General features: G+C 42.7%; 1 protein-coding gene across 7 annotated transcripts in view; it reads right to left on the reverse strand.

The window, feature by feature from the left end:
- LOC311004509 (dedicator of cytokinesis protein 9) overlaps positions 1 to 14,755 on the reverse strand; it is a gene marked incomplete at its 3' end in the record, with an annotated part of 82,021 nt that overhangs the window by 53,054 nt on the left and 14,212 nt on the right. Inside the window, exon 1 of one of the 7 annotated variants that reach the window (XM_083996598.1) lies at positions 13,300 to 13,442. The exons of the other annotated variants lie outside the window; for them this stretch is intronic. Of the gene's footprint in view, positions 1 to 13,299; positions 13,443 to 14,755 lie in introns of those variants that run through there. 7 annotated transcript variants of the gene reach the window in all.

Genomic DNA, 14,755 nt, shown 5'->3' on the forward strand with positions numbered 1-14,755 from the left:
CTCATGAGCAGGGGGCAATCACCAGGAAAAACAGCCCTGTAGCAGAACAAAGTGTCCTGTCGTTTTATTGTAAATCCATTAGGCCAAGACGTGAAAGCTGCAAGGAGGGTAGTCGTCTCAAGTCCTCGGGGATGTTAGGGTGATCGCAGTGTGTACCTAATGCTGGCCATTTGTCAAACTCTCCTTAAGAGGTACTGTATATTAAATAGAAAATAAAAGCATAACAAACTAAATTGTAATTGTTTGAAATGAGTGACCTTAATATGACAAATACATAAATACATTAAAGCAGAAGTAAGCAGAATATTTGTGTTAATATAAGTCTTAAATGGTTATATCTTCCGACGGCAATCACTTACATAGAGTGTCTGGTCCGAAACACGGGTCTGTCAGTCACTCTGCTCTGCTGTAAGCCGAGGAGAAAACTTTCCTTGTATCCTACAACTTTTATCCAATGAGGAGAGAGAACGGCATAAAGGGGCGGTCCTCTCTGTGTGTGCAGCCAAGGGATGCGCGTGAATGTGGTGTGACGTAGGGTCGAGGACCAATAGATCCATGACGAGGGCGGGGACTGCTAACTCCATCGGCTGACAAGAAGTTAGCCAAAACGACCGGATCGCTTACTTCTGCTTTAATAAATGAAAAAATACTGACTTTTTATTACTATATTTATTTATTCATTACCTAAATATTCTATTGTTTATCTCTAGATTATAACACCTTCATTAAAAAGGAAGAGACAGTATTAGTCATCTATCTAAATGGACTTAATCTGTTAACAGTTCCTGGATGATGACATGCAGGCATGGTTTGGTATTTCATCAACTCCCCAACACAAGGAACGTATAAACATACAGTAATTGGCTCATTAGACACAAGCTGGAGGCATTACTCCCAAAATATCATTGGATGAAAGACGCTTTCATCTATGAGTCTGCTGACTTCACCACTTTCCCTGTCTTTGCTCTGTAACAACATTCCTCTGATAGGACCAGAGTGAGTGAGTGAGTTACACCATTGGTTGGTCAGCTGAACGTTGGACTCCTATGACTCCTTATTTCTTTAATAACTGGCTTTTTATTTACCTTTATTCTAATTAACTCTAACTGATATGGTAATAATTGTATCAGAATGATGCCTCGTTTTCATCCGCTTCTGTTGCCACATTACATTCATGGCATTACAAATCAATACAAACTCATCAGTTTCTGAAGTAATTTTAAATAAAATGTCCTGTAACTTTTAGAGAAACCCTCTATTTCTCAACAGGGCTTTTATTGCTGCTATGCATAATATTGGAAATTTAGATTTTTTTGACCAGCCCACCGATGTGTTGGCTTCAGATGGCTTATCTGACTATGGAATAGTTAGAGTAACAACAATAAAATCTGAAATAGACTTTCATTGTCAGCACTCCTGCTCCTGTGTCAATAACCTGTTTATTTATTTTTTGCTGTGCTGTGGCATTTTGAGGTTATTTTCTGTTAATACTGAATTGAATTAGTGTTTTAGCATGCCTGGCCAAATGCTGTTCTTGGTGCTGAAAGGGGAAATTAATTGTAGCATGTTAACTTAGCATTTGACCTTTTGTGTTTCTGTATGACTGCATCTCTCGTGTGTACACATGGGGAAAGGGCAACTCATATGGTCTTTCTGTCCTTGATGTTTGACTGACATTTTTCACAAATAGCACCCTGGGCATACTGTATGTATCCATACAGGCACATACAGTATATACTAGGTTTATACCTATTCATGTTTTGTTAACTTTTGTTGAGCACAAGAATGATGACACTGTCAAATTAGAATTAGAACATCTTAAAGCTGTAGTTTATCAAATCAACTTGTATTTCTAAAAGGCAGGCCTCTTTGGAAGAAAGAAATCCAAATTTCATTGTGGAAGGAGAAGGCCAAACTTTTGTAATCAGTTAGCAAAATAAGAGTGCACTAGTCTAGAACAACCAATGCAAGCCATTTAATTGCTTAGTGCATGCCCACAGAGTACAGATCAGCCTCCCATAGGCAGCTTTGTCTCCGACTGTGTGTGTAAGTAAATGTGAGCTGAGCCTTTAACACCATTCTATCTTAATTTCTCAGAAATAATGAACTGCTGCAATCAGAAGTGATTAAAAGGGCAAGTATAATGGTTTATGACTTTTTATAACTAAGCCCAGTGGATTAAAAAGGTGCAAAATGTGATGGAAAATAAAACATAGAACTATGTCACCCCATAGCAGCGCTTCCTACTGCTGAATTTCAGACATTCACATGGACAAAGGCTATAGCCTGGTTGGTGTGAGGTGGACAGCCTATTATGGAGTCATGAAACTTACAAAGGTAGAAAGATGTCAAACACACACAAAAATGTAAATGAGTTGATAGTAAAGATTTAAAGGTAGAGTCCACAGGTTTGTTCGTTGCAGTTTGTAAACACAACATTCAATTTGGTCCCCTCCTCTCAGGCTCAACTGTGCATGCAGACTGTAGGTCAGGACTGACCCTCTCGAGGAACAAGGAAACCCTTCTCCACTTAGGCCTTCAAAATACTCGTCTGAATATTTGCTACTACCACCAAGATAGCGGCTGGATGCTGTCAAGCCAGGAGAAACTGCAGATACACATAGAAATGCTGTCAGAGTGAGGCGCTGGAGCATTGGGACCATACTGAGCTGACCAAGCTGCTGCTCCAGCGCCTCACTTGTACTGTACTGTAGGTACAAGTGTGTATTCACCATTTCACCTGGCTTGACGGCGTTCAGTCCCTTGGTGGTAGTTTTTATACAAGCCCACGGCACCGCACCTTCACCTGCCCTCTGTCATTGGCTGTGGAAAACACACTGACTCCCTGTCCAGAAATGTCCCAACTACACCAAAACAGGCAGAGGGAGGGAGCCCTGCAGACACGTCACCATCCACCTGAGTAGAAGCCCATAGGCGATGATTAAGCAGGATTTAGACTCTATGAGGCTAAAATTTCCCCACTTTCCTACTCATTAATAATAATGTAGGCATTAAAGCAGATATCAGTGGAATGTTTTTGTTAATATAAATCCTAAATAGTCCTATTTTCCGTCAGCAATCACTTACATGAAGTATTTCAGCCTAAACACGAGTCTCTCCGTCACTCTGCTCTGCTGTAACCCGAGGAGAAAATTTTCCTTGTGGGATACAAGTGTTATCCAATGAGGAGAGAGAACGGCATGAAGGGCTGTGTGTGCAGCCAAGGGATGCGCGTGAATGTGGTGACGTAGCACGAGGACCAATTGATGCCTGACAAGGGCGGGGGCTGCTAACTCATGGTGCGTTCAAAGAAACTCGTACTTTGTGTTTTTCCTTCCTGTGAAGTCATACCAGTTCGATCTGGTACGAGTTCACGGGTCGGAAGTTACGAGTGGCCGTTATAGGGAACTTTCACAGACAACAGGATGGTAAAAACACGAGCTACGGGTTACCTGGAACGCTACCAAGTCGTAGTTGTGACTTGAAGCTGTAACTTACGGTTTCAAAAGCCTGCCTTGAACGCAGCATTAGCCGAAACGGCCGTGAAGCTGATATCTGCTTTAAATGTTTTAAGCTGATTTTTAGGTATTTTAGCTCCTTGAACTTCTATTTAGCGTAGCGTAGTTAGCCTAACTGTAGATTCAGTATTCCTGCTGCTGGCTGTTGTAGCTTTATGAGTAAAGTTAGCTTATCTTTGGAAAACTAAAACTAACCTTTTGTAATAATAGCATTTTAGCTAGCAGCTAAGGCCGATCAAAAGTTCACCTGACTGACCTTTAATGTTATTGAGCTGAAAAGTAAAGTGAAGTTTTGATTTATTCAATGACCATCAAACTTATTTGCTCAAATCATTTCCTCTATTATTCACTTAATTTAGCCTACAGTTTTACTAAACTCAATCCGGATCATCAAAAATGTGTCAAACATATCACATTCCCTGTACACATTTAACAATTGATTTGTAAGACTGCTAAATGCTGACAGAGGATTAATTGACCCTGTCTGGATGATAAGACCATCCCTGAGAGAACCATGCCCTTGACCTAATTCCCTGCTCTCAGGCTGCGTGGGCCACTGTCACTCAGCCCTCTGCTGTGAATCTGATGAACCAGCGACGGGAAGGAGAAATCACACACATACAGTAGTTAGTAAACACACACAAGAAGGGCAAGACAAGCTGGTACGGAGCAGCAGAAGCCCTGCCAAGCCCGCTGGTTCACAGATGAAGAGCGGTGATTGATTTCCAGCAGACACAGAGCTCAGTGTCCCCCCCACCCCCTCATCACCCCCATCCCTGCCCACAGAGGCTTTAACCCATGCAGTGCTTAGCGAGAGGCAAGATCCAGCCCTCCTACTGCCCTACATTTTATAGGCTACTGCTAACGCTCATGGATAAATATTCACATGGCTGAAGGCTGAGGATGAGGATGGTTGTTATTACTGTAGTGGCTGGATTCAGCCAGTAAAAACAACAACAACTGTTCTGTGTCAAAATGAGGTTGATCCCAAACACTAATTGAACCTGCACATATTCTAATATTACAACTATCTAAATCATTTAACATATTCATGCCCTGCATTTTGCATGTCTTAGAGGAAATCGTGGGAGGAATGCAGCATTAACAATTCAGATTAAATGCTGCAATTTCCCAACACTGCATGTAAGGGGATATTTTAGGCATTTAAAACAAGATCCTGTACACTGTAAAGTATACTGTATTTATGAGGAAAAAACCCACAAGCACTTGACATGTGGCCTCTTATAGTCTCTAATATAAAAGGATTTGCTGCTTTTCCTTTTTCCAATTTGCCGTCACCTTTTTAAATTACCGCCGCAACTACTCCCAGCTTACAGCGGCACTGATTGAGCAGGGAATATATTTAGCAGGCAGCCAAACACCAAAGGTTTCTGACTAAATTACTATTTTATAATGTCAAGTTCAGGGCTGAAACAAATTATCAATGAACTGATTGTTGTTCTACAGAAAATGAATGGTCTAAAACTATGATGATTGATTGGTGTGATTGTTTTATCAGGGAAAAATGCAAAAATTCACTATGAGAGTTCATTTCTTTTTGTTTCTTCCTTATAAGCAACAATATGCTTTTTTTTTTTGTTGTTGCTATTTTCTGATATTTTCATAAACAAAGTAATTAATTCATTTTAAACAAAAATAATAAGTGATGATAAAAATAATATTAAAAGCTCTAATATGTACTATATGGATATAACTATATTATTTGAATAAAATGAACAGCACAATACCATACATATTTTGTCAGCACACACACCTTAAATACTCTCGGTGTTGGTAACACACGCGACTCTCTCCGACTCAGCGCTCGCTCAGCCTCAGATGGCCCAATGGGCTCAGCTGCTCCCTTACAGATGTAACCACTACAGTTCCTCTCTAACACAGTACGCAGCCCATCAAACACAACCGTGCTGGTGGTGCACCCCATTCCTCCAGGTCCAAACAGGCATCAGTCAGGAGAGCCTGCCAGTGACCCAGTTTCCTCGATCGTCCCCTGCTCCTGCGTGGTCCATGACTTAACTCTGACCCACAAATCCACAGCTTCTGACCCAGGGAGGGAGCGCTGGCGTCCCAGGCAAAAGGATCCAGACAGGTATAGAGCCAAGGAGGACGGCTGGAGAGTGAATTTGTTCACACACTGGAAAAGCGTGCCTCTGTTATTCCTAGCAGCTCCACTCTGTGCTTGTAGGAATACCTCAGTCAGCAGACGATACACAGTGAGTGAGTGAGGTAGAGCGCAGAACAAGTGATAGGGGGGGGATGAAGGATGCTGTGTGAGCTCTGCTGCAGCTTCAACCAATGCTGAGCTCCGATGCAGCGCAGGCTTGCATGTGCATCTGTCTCACTTACTCAGTCACTTGCTCCTTTGAGCCCCTGTGAGTGTTCATTTCCAAATTCCACCCTATATCTTCCAGCTTTTCATTTCCACATTGACACATTGCAGCTTTGACTAGACAAGAAATGAATTAACCCCTTTAATTTTAACTTCCCAAAATGAGACTACTCTTGGGAGCCGGATGAATAATTGTGAAATAAATGGGTTACATAAAATGCAGTCTTATATCCAGAGGGAGAGTCTGATTCCATGGTCAGGCAAACAGCAATATGGCTGAATGCTTATTTAGTTCAGCTGAGAAACCAGGGCCAATGGCAGAACAAGTGGATGAATCACACTGAATAGATGGCATGTACAGTAATATCCAGCAGTAAGCAGCCTGTGTAATAATAAAAAATATAGAATAAACAGAAACACTGTAAGCCAGTCCAATAATTCTTCAATAAACAAAATGCACCAAACATTTATTAAAATGAAAATTAAATGTCCAAATCCCATGAAGCAACCTAGTGACCTGACTCAAGCCTCAAAGAAATCTCTGTTGACAAAACATACCAAGGACATGGGAGGATTTCAAACTTACAGGCCAAGACATCAAATAGGGAGTGTTTTTTTTGCTATAAAAGATAAGCTGCTGCTTGATCACAAGCTGCCCGCTCTGCCAAGTACACACAGATATATTGGGAGTGGAACGACAAAATTTGATCACACACAGGCTCTCTGAAATACCAGGGAATGATTCACTTGGTATCGTGGCCTTTGGTTAATGCGTCTCTGCACCGGGAACAGACAGACAAAAGATAAAAGCAGGAAAACATTAAATGTCTTAGCAAAAACTACATCTTGAAAAACAACTGTAAAAAAAAAAACACTTCACTGTAACTGTGCAGAATAAAATCCTTATTATTAGTATTATATGAATCCAAATGTGGGTCAGAACTACGTTAAAACCATTTAGCCGACCAACACAGATGGACATGTGCTATCTGCCTGCTGCAGTTGCCCGTGTTCCACATCCTGATTATGAGGAAAAGGAGAGGAGATGAGGAAACAGAGCCGTGTTCACTTTGGTTTATTTATCACTGTCTCTTCCCTTCCTGCAGCTGCAACTCTCACACTCAAAGACCCCTTAAGTCCTCAGTCGGAACTGTCAAAAAAACCATAGATCCTGTAGTATGTCCCCACTGCAGCAGCTGTTTACTTTGATAACGCCTGATGCTGTGACAAAAACAAGCTGGCATCTGTTTGGAAACTTCCTTTTGGAGACTATGAGAGAAATATTTCATCATTTCATTAGGCTGTATGACAGGTACACCCATACAAACACAAATGTGCATGTCTGGAGAAAGTGAAGTGCTCCCTTACATCATGATGGTGCACTAAGCCATAAACGCTTGCACGCATTCCTGCTTGCTGTTGTGTTAATATTTCAGTAGTGCTTGACACACTGAACTACATTCGAGTCTACGACGAGATGAGCTGCAGAGGGGAGCAGCTGAGCCCGCGGATGAGGGGGATTCAGTCAGAGAGAGACTGGGGGAAACAGGGACAAGACTCTGATTACGCTGAATCGATCTGTTAGGAAATACATTTCGTCTTTTGCTTGATCCTCTTTCTCACACCTCTGATCCACTCTCCATCCCTCCATCTCTGAAAACAGGGATTTTAGGCTTACTATACAGAATAACAAGAAGCAATCTGGTGTAAAACTGGTAAAACTGCAAAGTCATAAATCCACTTTTTGAGGGTATGTAGGACAGCAGCAACACTGATTTCCTTTTACTTGTGCTCCTTCTTTTTTTGGTCCTTAAGTGCAGTCAAAGCTTTTGCAATGAGTCGGCATAATCCCAGGTGTTTACATTACGCTGGATATATTTATATTATAGATAAAATGTAAAAAAAGAAAAAAAGTCAAATTTCCTGTTAATACAACTGTGCCAGCAATATTCTTTCTTATTCCTGTATTCCTAAGTAGAAAATACCCTCTCCTTCTGTATGCTATACATTTACAGCCATCTCACCAAAAGCAAATATGTTTGTCCAAGTTCACGAACAGCTGTCAATTACTCCCGCCAGTTATTACTTAATGAGCACCAACATTAACAGGAGCAGGACAAAATGGACAGTGACGCATGGCTACAGCCAGACATTGTTTGAAGTGTCACAGCTGGTGATCATAAATCTTTTGGCCTCAGGACACAAATTCTTCATGTGCATGTAAAGACATGTCTGCAACAATGTAAAGAGGCTGCCATGAGGGCGCTGTGTGGAATTTCCTAAAGGTGGAAAAACAATGGTGGTAATTTCAACTTGCAGCACTAGTGATGCCTTTTATATCTTTGTTTTTTGAAAGGTTGCCTTCATTTAATAGACAGACAAGGCAAAATGCATCTAAAGAGGGGTTATGACTGCTGGAATCAGACTGCGACATGTTATTTAGTTTTTTGTATACACTAAACAGAGTAACACCAAAAGAGGTGACATGTGACACCCATATTCTCCAATTTAAAGAGACTAACATAAGCTTGTATTATGAGCAGGTGGGCGTAATGTCCATGAGTTTGCATTGTGAGGAGACTAGTCCCATTACCGTCCCAAACACTCTTGAGATCTTTTCTTTGTGGCCTACACCTAACCTGTTGAATAAATTTAAAAGGATATTCCGTAAGTTTAACCCATGGTCCAACAACGCACCGTGACACAAGACCCCCCCCCCCTGGAGAGATGAAGTCTGCTAAACGCTAGCTTGTAGCAACTTTAGCAAAGACCGCACCATAACAAACAGTCTATTTCTCCACACGTAACCCGCGATCAAAAAGCCAAAATACACAAATAGCACAAATAATGCTCAGGACAGCACCAAAGTTCATCAACAGTACAAACAGGGAGGGTCCCAGCACATAATACGAGGCATCAAACATCTGTTAGCTTTGCCTGGTTTCTATTGAAAAGAGACGAAAACAACTCACAGCCTCTCCTGCAATAGCCTAACGTTATGCAGCAACTTTCCGCGTCCAGCAAACAGCGTCCAGGCACTGACAACACACGTCCGAGGCCGATAACAACTGGCAGCACAAACAGTCAGTTGCAGCGGCCACTGGCAGGCAGCCTGGAGCTCTCCCTCTTTCACTTTTCTCCTCCATTTCCTTCAGCGACAGCTCGTCTTCAGTAAACTCGGTCTCAGACTGATAGGGGCGTCCATCGAAATGAAACCAGTCGTCGTTGTTGTAAAACTCCATAAATTCAGCCGTGCTACTTGTCCCTTCTGTGATGTCTGCTTCACTCATGGATGTATTATATATTTTTTCTTTTTTCTTTTTTTTGGATGTATTATATTAACGGCTTCACTGTGTTACAGTTTCTTCCGGCAATAAACGTCGTCCCGATCTCGCCTGTGACGTCACGTCTAATCTCGCGCTTGTTTACGATTTTCTCCCGCAAATAGTTAGAAATGCCCAATTCCGTTCATTTCCCTGTGAACACTCGATAATAACTTTTATAAACTGATAGGCTATATACATAGGAACTTTGACTGCATCGTATGGAGTAATAACTCTACTTCTCTCGGTAATCGCCTCCACGCCAGCGGACTACCTGTAACCATGGCAGTAACCTGAATTTATAGAGTTTGACAACAAGACGACTGGTTTCATTTCGATGGGCGCCCCTATCAGTTTGAGACAGAGTTCACCGCAGGCGGGCTGAAGGAAATGGAGGAGAAAAGTGAAAGAGGGAGATCTGCCGGAATCTATGTGCTGGGTCTGGAGGGTTCGAGTGGTCAATGTGTGTGGTCACTGCCTGCTAGTGGCCGCTGAAACTGAATGTTTGTGCTGCCAGTCGGACTCGTAGCTACTCGGACTCGTTGCTGCATAATGTATAACTGGAGGAAAGTGGGTGAGTTATTTTTGTCTCTTTTCAATAGAAACCAGGCAAAGCTAACAGATGTTTGATGCCTCCTATTATGTGCTGGGACCCTGTTTGTAGGCTACTGTTGACAAAGTATGGTGCTGTTCTGAGCATTATTTGTGGCTATGCGTGGCTTTTTGATCGCGGTTTGCGCGTGGAGAAACTGCACTGTTTGTTATGGTGCGGTCATTGCTAAAGTTGCTACTAGAGAAGCTAGCAGCAGACTTCATCTCTCCAGGGGGGGTCTAACTCGGTGTCACAGTGCATTGGACCATGGGTTAAATTTACGCGGGAATATCCCTTTAAGGTGTGCTGCAGTTCAGGCAATACTTGCCCATATGTGTGAGGTCTGAACTGACAGCACACTGAACCACGATCACCTCCTGTATCTGATGTTTGTGCATGACATGAGCTTCCTTATAATCCCGCCCCTTTTCAGCCAATCAAATGCCAATCAAAGTCTAAACCAGTTGCACTGGCTTCAATCCAAACATAATGGAGTTCACTCAAACATTGGTAGGTCTCCAAAAATACTAGTGAGGACACGTCCTTATTGTGCAAACCTAACCTTGCTATACATCACAAGTTTGAATCCAGCTCTGTCACTTCCTGTTACTCTGAGTTTTAGCCCTGAAGGAAAAGGGGGGCACGGTGCCAACAGAGAGTTTGATTAGATGCTTGAGCGATAAGTTTTACCATAAACTCCACTGGTGATAAATTATTAAGGTCAGACAGGGGATTGCTGAATCATTAGCTGTAGGCTAGCAGTGTTTCTGCCCACTGCCCTTCATAGTAGTTGGCAGCAAGCCTCCACATAGGAAATATAGCTAGAAAAGAAAAGAAAAAACTTTTACATTAGAAAGAGTTTGACTGTGACACATGCACTGCCTGGCTCAGTTTAATCAATATAATATACGTTAGTCCCTGACATGGACCATATTCCACTGCCTCTGCTCGGCTTGAGTACATCTATTCTCTGCATGTCTGAAGCTGACAAATGAAGTGGTGCTGTAGCCTCTAGCAGTACACACAGTTGGACTGTGTCAGCTATGCTAAATGTTGAGTTGGCGCTCCAGGCAAAGGCTATGCTGAGAATGGAAGGAGAAGGGGGTGGGGGTGGGAGGTTTAAAAGTGGGCTGAGGCACAGCATGGGTCAATTTGTAGAAGTTCAAGTGTGAACATCCTCTGTGAGTCCACGCTGCACTGCACTGCTCAAATCTGCAGCAGCTGCAGAGGAGATAAGAGCCGGACTGAAACACTGCTGGGTGACTGGAGCTACGTGGATTACTGCCGCTGTTGTTACACAGCCAGGCTTTACTCTGTGCAGTGGGTAATATTTCTGGCATGGTACGACCCCCATAATGTACTGGTAATGCTGCTGATTGTTTATGGCTTTTCATTACAGCCATACATTCCCATGATATACCAGCATAAAGATGTTCACCGACTGACACTATTCAATTTTTACAATTGTCCAAAACTGAGAAAATTAACCACATTTACATAATTTCAAAAAGTGAAACAAAACATATTAGCTAATCAGGAGTCAGGACTTATTGTGAATATGCACAGATTTCAAATCAACCCTATTCATGTGTATCATCAACACATTTAAAGTGTTGTATTTGAATCATCTGAATAGCACTTAATTGCAATATTGCTTTAACTTTCATTTCTAGTAGTTAATGTATGAAGAACTGCAGATTTACAGACAGTATTTTACAGCTCTATTCCAACAGATTACTGTATATAACCAATGTGATTACAGGCACAAGAGTTTCATAATTGGTTTTCGTGTGTGTACAACAGCAGCAATGTCATCACATGTCTTTCAATTTCCATCTCTGTCAACACCACCACACTCACGCCCTTATTGATTTCTTTCAAGTAAAACAGCAACTGAAATAACTCTCTCTTCTCTACCTGGAATCACCGAACACAGTCACAACATCTGCTACATATCGACACCATCCCCAACCCACAGCAGCAACCGGCGAACCCCCACCTACCCGCACCTCACACCCCACCCTGACCTTCAGTCCCCAAAATAACACCACTTGTACTAATCCAGCCATTTCAAACTGTTAACAGCAAGTGGTGGGTGGCGCCAAATTAAAAACATCAAAGCCAGCACATGTGGATGCAAAAGGGTCAACTTGAGGTTCACACCAAGCGGTGGACAAACAATAAAAGCCAGAAATGTCCCCGCACAGCTTAGAGGAGTAGAGGGGAGTTCAGGAGGAGCTGGCATCTCATCTGAGGAGCCTCGCTAGGATGAAGGTCAAGTCTGCAGCTGGTCATGTTTCCATGCCCGGTGTCTCCTGTGGGACACTGTAGGGAGAAGAATTTGTATTGTGTGTGTCTGTGTGTACGTATGTGGGTGTGTTGGTGTAGAGAGAAGCCACAGTGTGGTGCACCAGAGTGACATCACCCACACATCCAGCATCGCCGGGCCGATAAACCAGGCTGGCTCCCGGCTGGAGCTCTCTAGGGACTCAAAAAGGAAGTGGCTGTTTCCTGCTGATGTGTGTGTGTGTGTGTGTAAACCTTGTCATAACAAAAGCTGCAGCTCGCTGCCCACTTTCCTTTAAATTCAATCAAAACGATGGGGAGCTTTGTGGGCATTTGTCAGAGTAATGCTGACCTCCTAAATTCACCAGCACAAATGGAAGAACTGGAATTTTACTGTTGGAGCACAAAACCAGGCGCTCTATTAACCCTCGAGCGGCTTTTGAAAATGTTAAGTGCTCTATTTCCTGTAGAGTAAAAATTTGAAGCAGTTTCTCAAGTGTTTTTGTGTGAGAGAAAAATTTCTTTGGGGACTGCTCTACACTTACACATGTGGGTGGGCTTCATAGGCCTGGAATCTCAATAAGCCAAGACGCTGAGTTTACATTATAGGCCCATAATACTTGACATAACACAACAAAGTGGAGCTAGATCATTGTCTGAATACTTAGAGAACTTCATAGATTAAACTTTAGCCTCTCTTTGACCTGGAGCTGACACCCAGGTTATCCTGTCCATCTTAAAATGGCACAAAACAAATACAACAGGGGCCACATCCTCTTTCCTTTTCTTGGTATTTTGGGATGGTTTATTTATCCCAGGAGAAGAAAACGACCCATTTTCCTGAGGGGTACTGCTTCCTCGACTTTGTTGTGGCACAGAGTAAGTATATGCTGCATTGAGGACTCACACACAAATTAAAAAGTATGCACACACCGCACACACCCAAACAGAGATGCACATATGCACACACGCCATGAGCTGTATCTGTATGCGCAGCTCTGTTACGTGCTGCAGCGAGTGAGGTTCCTGCAGTGGGGTCTGGGTTATCATTAATAGAGGACGCTGATCAAACACTGCCTTTTTCCACAGCCTCTGCCGCAGCAGCTCCAGCAGAGATGGTCTGAAGCAGTGCCAAGAGGGCCTGCAGTCACCCCCCTCACCCCCGCCAACTGTGCTTTGGCTTCACTAGACATAAACATTAAGAAAAAATAAAATAAATTGCTTACTTACTCAAACAAGCTGATGTTGATCTCACTGCATATTCACAATGACCTCTGCAGAATAAAATGCTGTTGCCTTGACTTCAGGTTTGTTTTTCTTGTGGAAAATAAATGATGAACTGCTGATTGCTGCACAACATGAAATAAAAGCAGCCACGGGGGAGCATTAAAAAAAAACAACTCGATTGTAGAAACAACTTTGTAATCAGTTTTCACCTGAAAGCAGACACCACACCCTTGTGTATCTTCACCCACACACACACACACACACACACACACACACACACACACACACACACACACACACACACACACACACACACACACACACACACACACACACACACACACACACACACACACACACACACACACACACACACACACACACACATGCAGAGAGCATTGTAAAACTCTAAGGTAGGAAAACATCAGTGTATGAATGCTGTTACCACCACCTACAGGATGGCAAAGATACTACACTGATAAATGTTTTTTTCCTGATAAAGTGTGCGATAAATATGACATCATATTGAACAATAAAAATGATTGCATAATGATTTCTTATTTAATGCATAGTCACAAAACTGTCATTCATTGAACATACACAGTGATTATACTACTGCTGTGTGACACCACAGTCCACAGCGACAGTGGACAGTGCTCTGCTTCCTGCACTCATTGGCATAATGCAGCCATTGTTTTCCCCCCCAGTGTGTGTGTGTCATTTCCAGGAGCACAGTGAGGAAATAATCATTCCCGCCAGTGGAGTCAGTACAGTGGAAGAAGAGGGGACCATATACAAACCGGACTTCACAGGAAGAGAGAGTCACTTAGCTAACAGTGTTTTCACAGCTCCAACACCTCATTCAAATCACAGATATGAGGCAGACCTGTTGGAGGACCAAAACCAGCACAGGCTTAGTGATAACACTGTGATTCACACAGTTATAACAATTTGTCACTGTTTTTATTCAGGACGAGGCAGGGAAACTACATTTTCAGGCATCATGTTTTGGTCCAGGAGAAAAATGTCACCTCGATGACAAGCTGTCATCATCACGAACTGTGGAGACTATTGTTGGGGGGGGGCTACATGACACTGAGCGGGTCAGTACACAGTGCCCAGGTGTAAAGGAGATTTCAGAGTGAGTGTGTCATCACGGCCAGGCTCTGACACGCAGCGAGGAAACTGAGAGATCCTGAAACAAGCCCGTACTGGCTTGACATGAGGCCATCGCACGGAGGAATAGCTACACTCTGTGAGTCACCACTGCAGGTCCAGCAATGTTTCATTAGCTGTAAAGGAGCCACTGACTTGAATGCATAGTTTAGACACAAACTGCCCATATTACTGAGGTTAAACTTTATAAATGTAACATCATTGAGGGTTAAGATTCAGAGGATGACAAAATTCAGACGGTTCAGTAGGCTAATCAAACTGTAGCTATATATCTCACATTGTT

The sequence above is a fragment of the Trachurus trachurus genome, assembly GCF_905171665.1.
Source record: "Trachurus trachurus genome assembly, chromosome: 21".
NCBI classification, from domain to species: domain Eukaryota; kingdom Metazoa; phylum Chordata; class Actinopteri; order Carangiformes; family Carangidae; genus Trachurus; species Trachurus trachurus.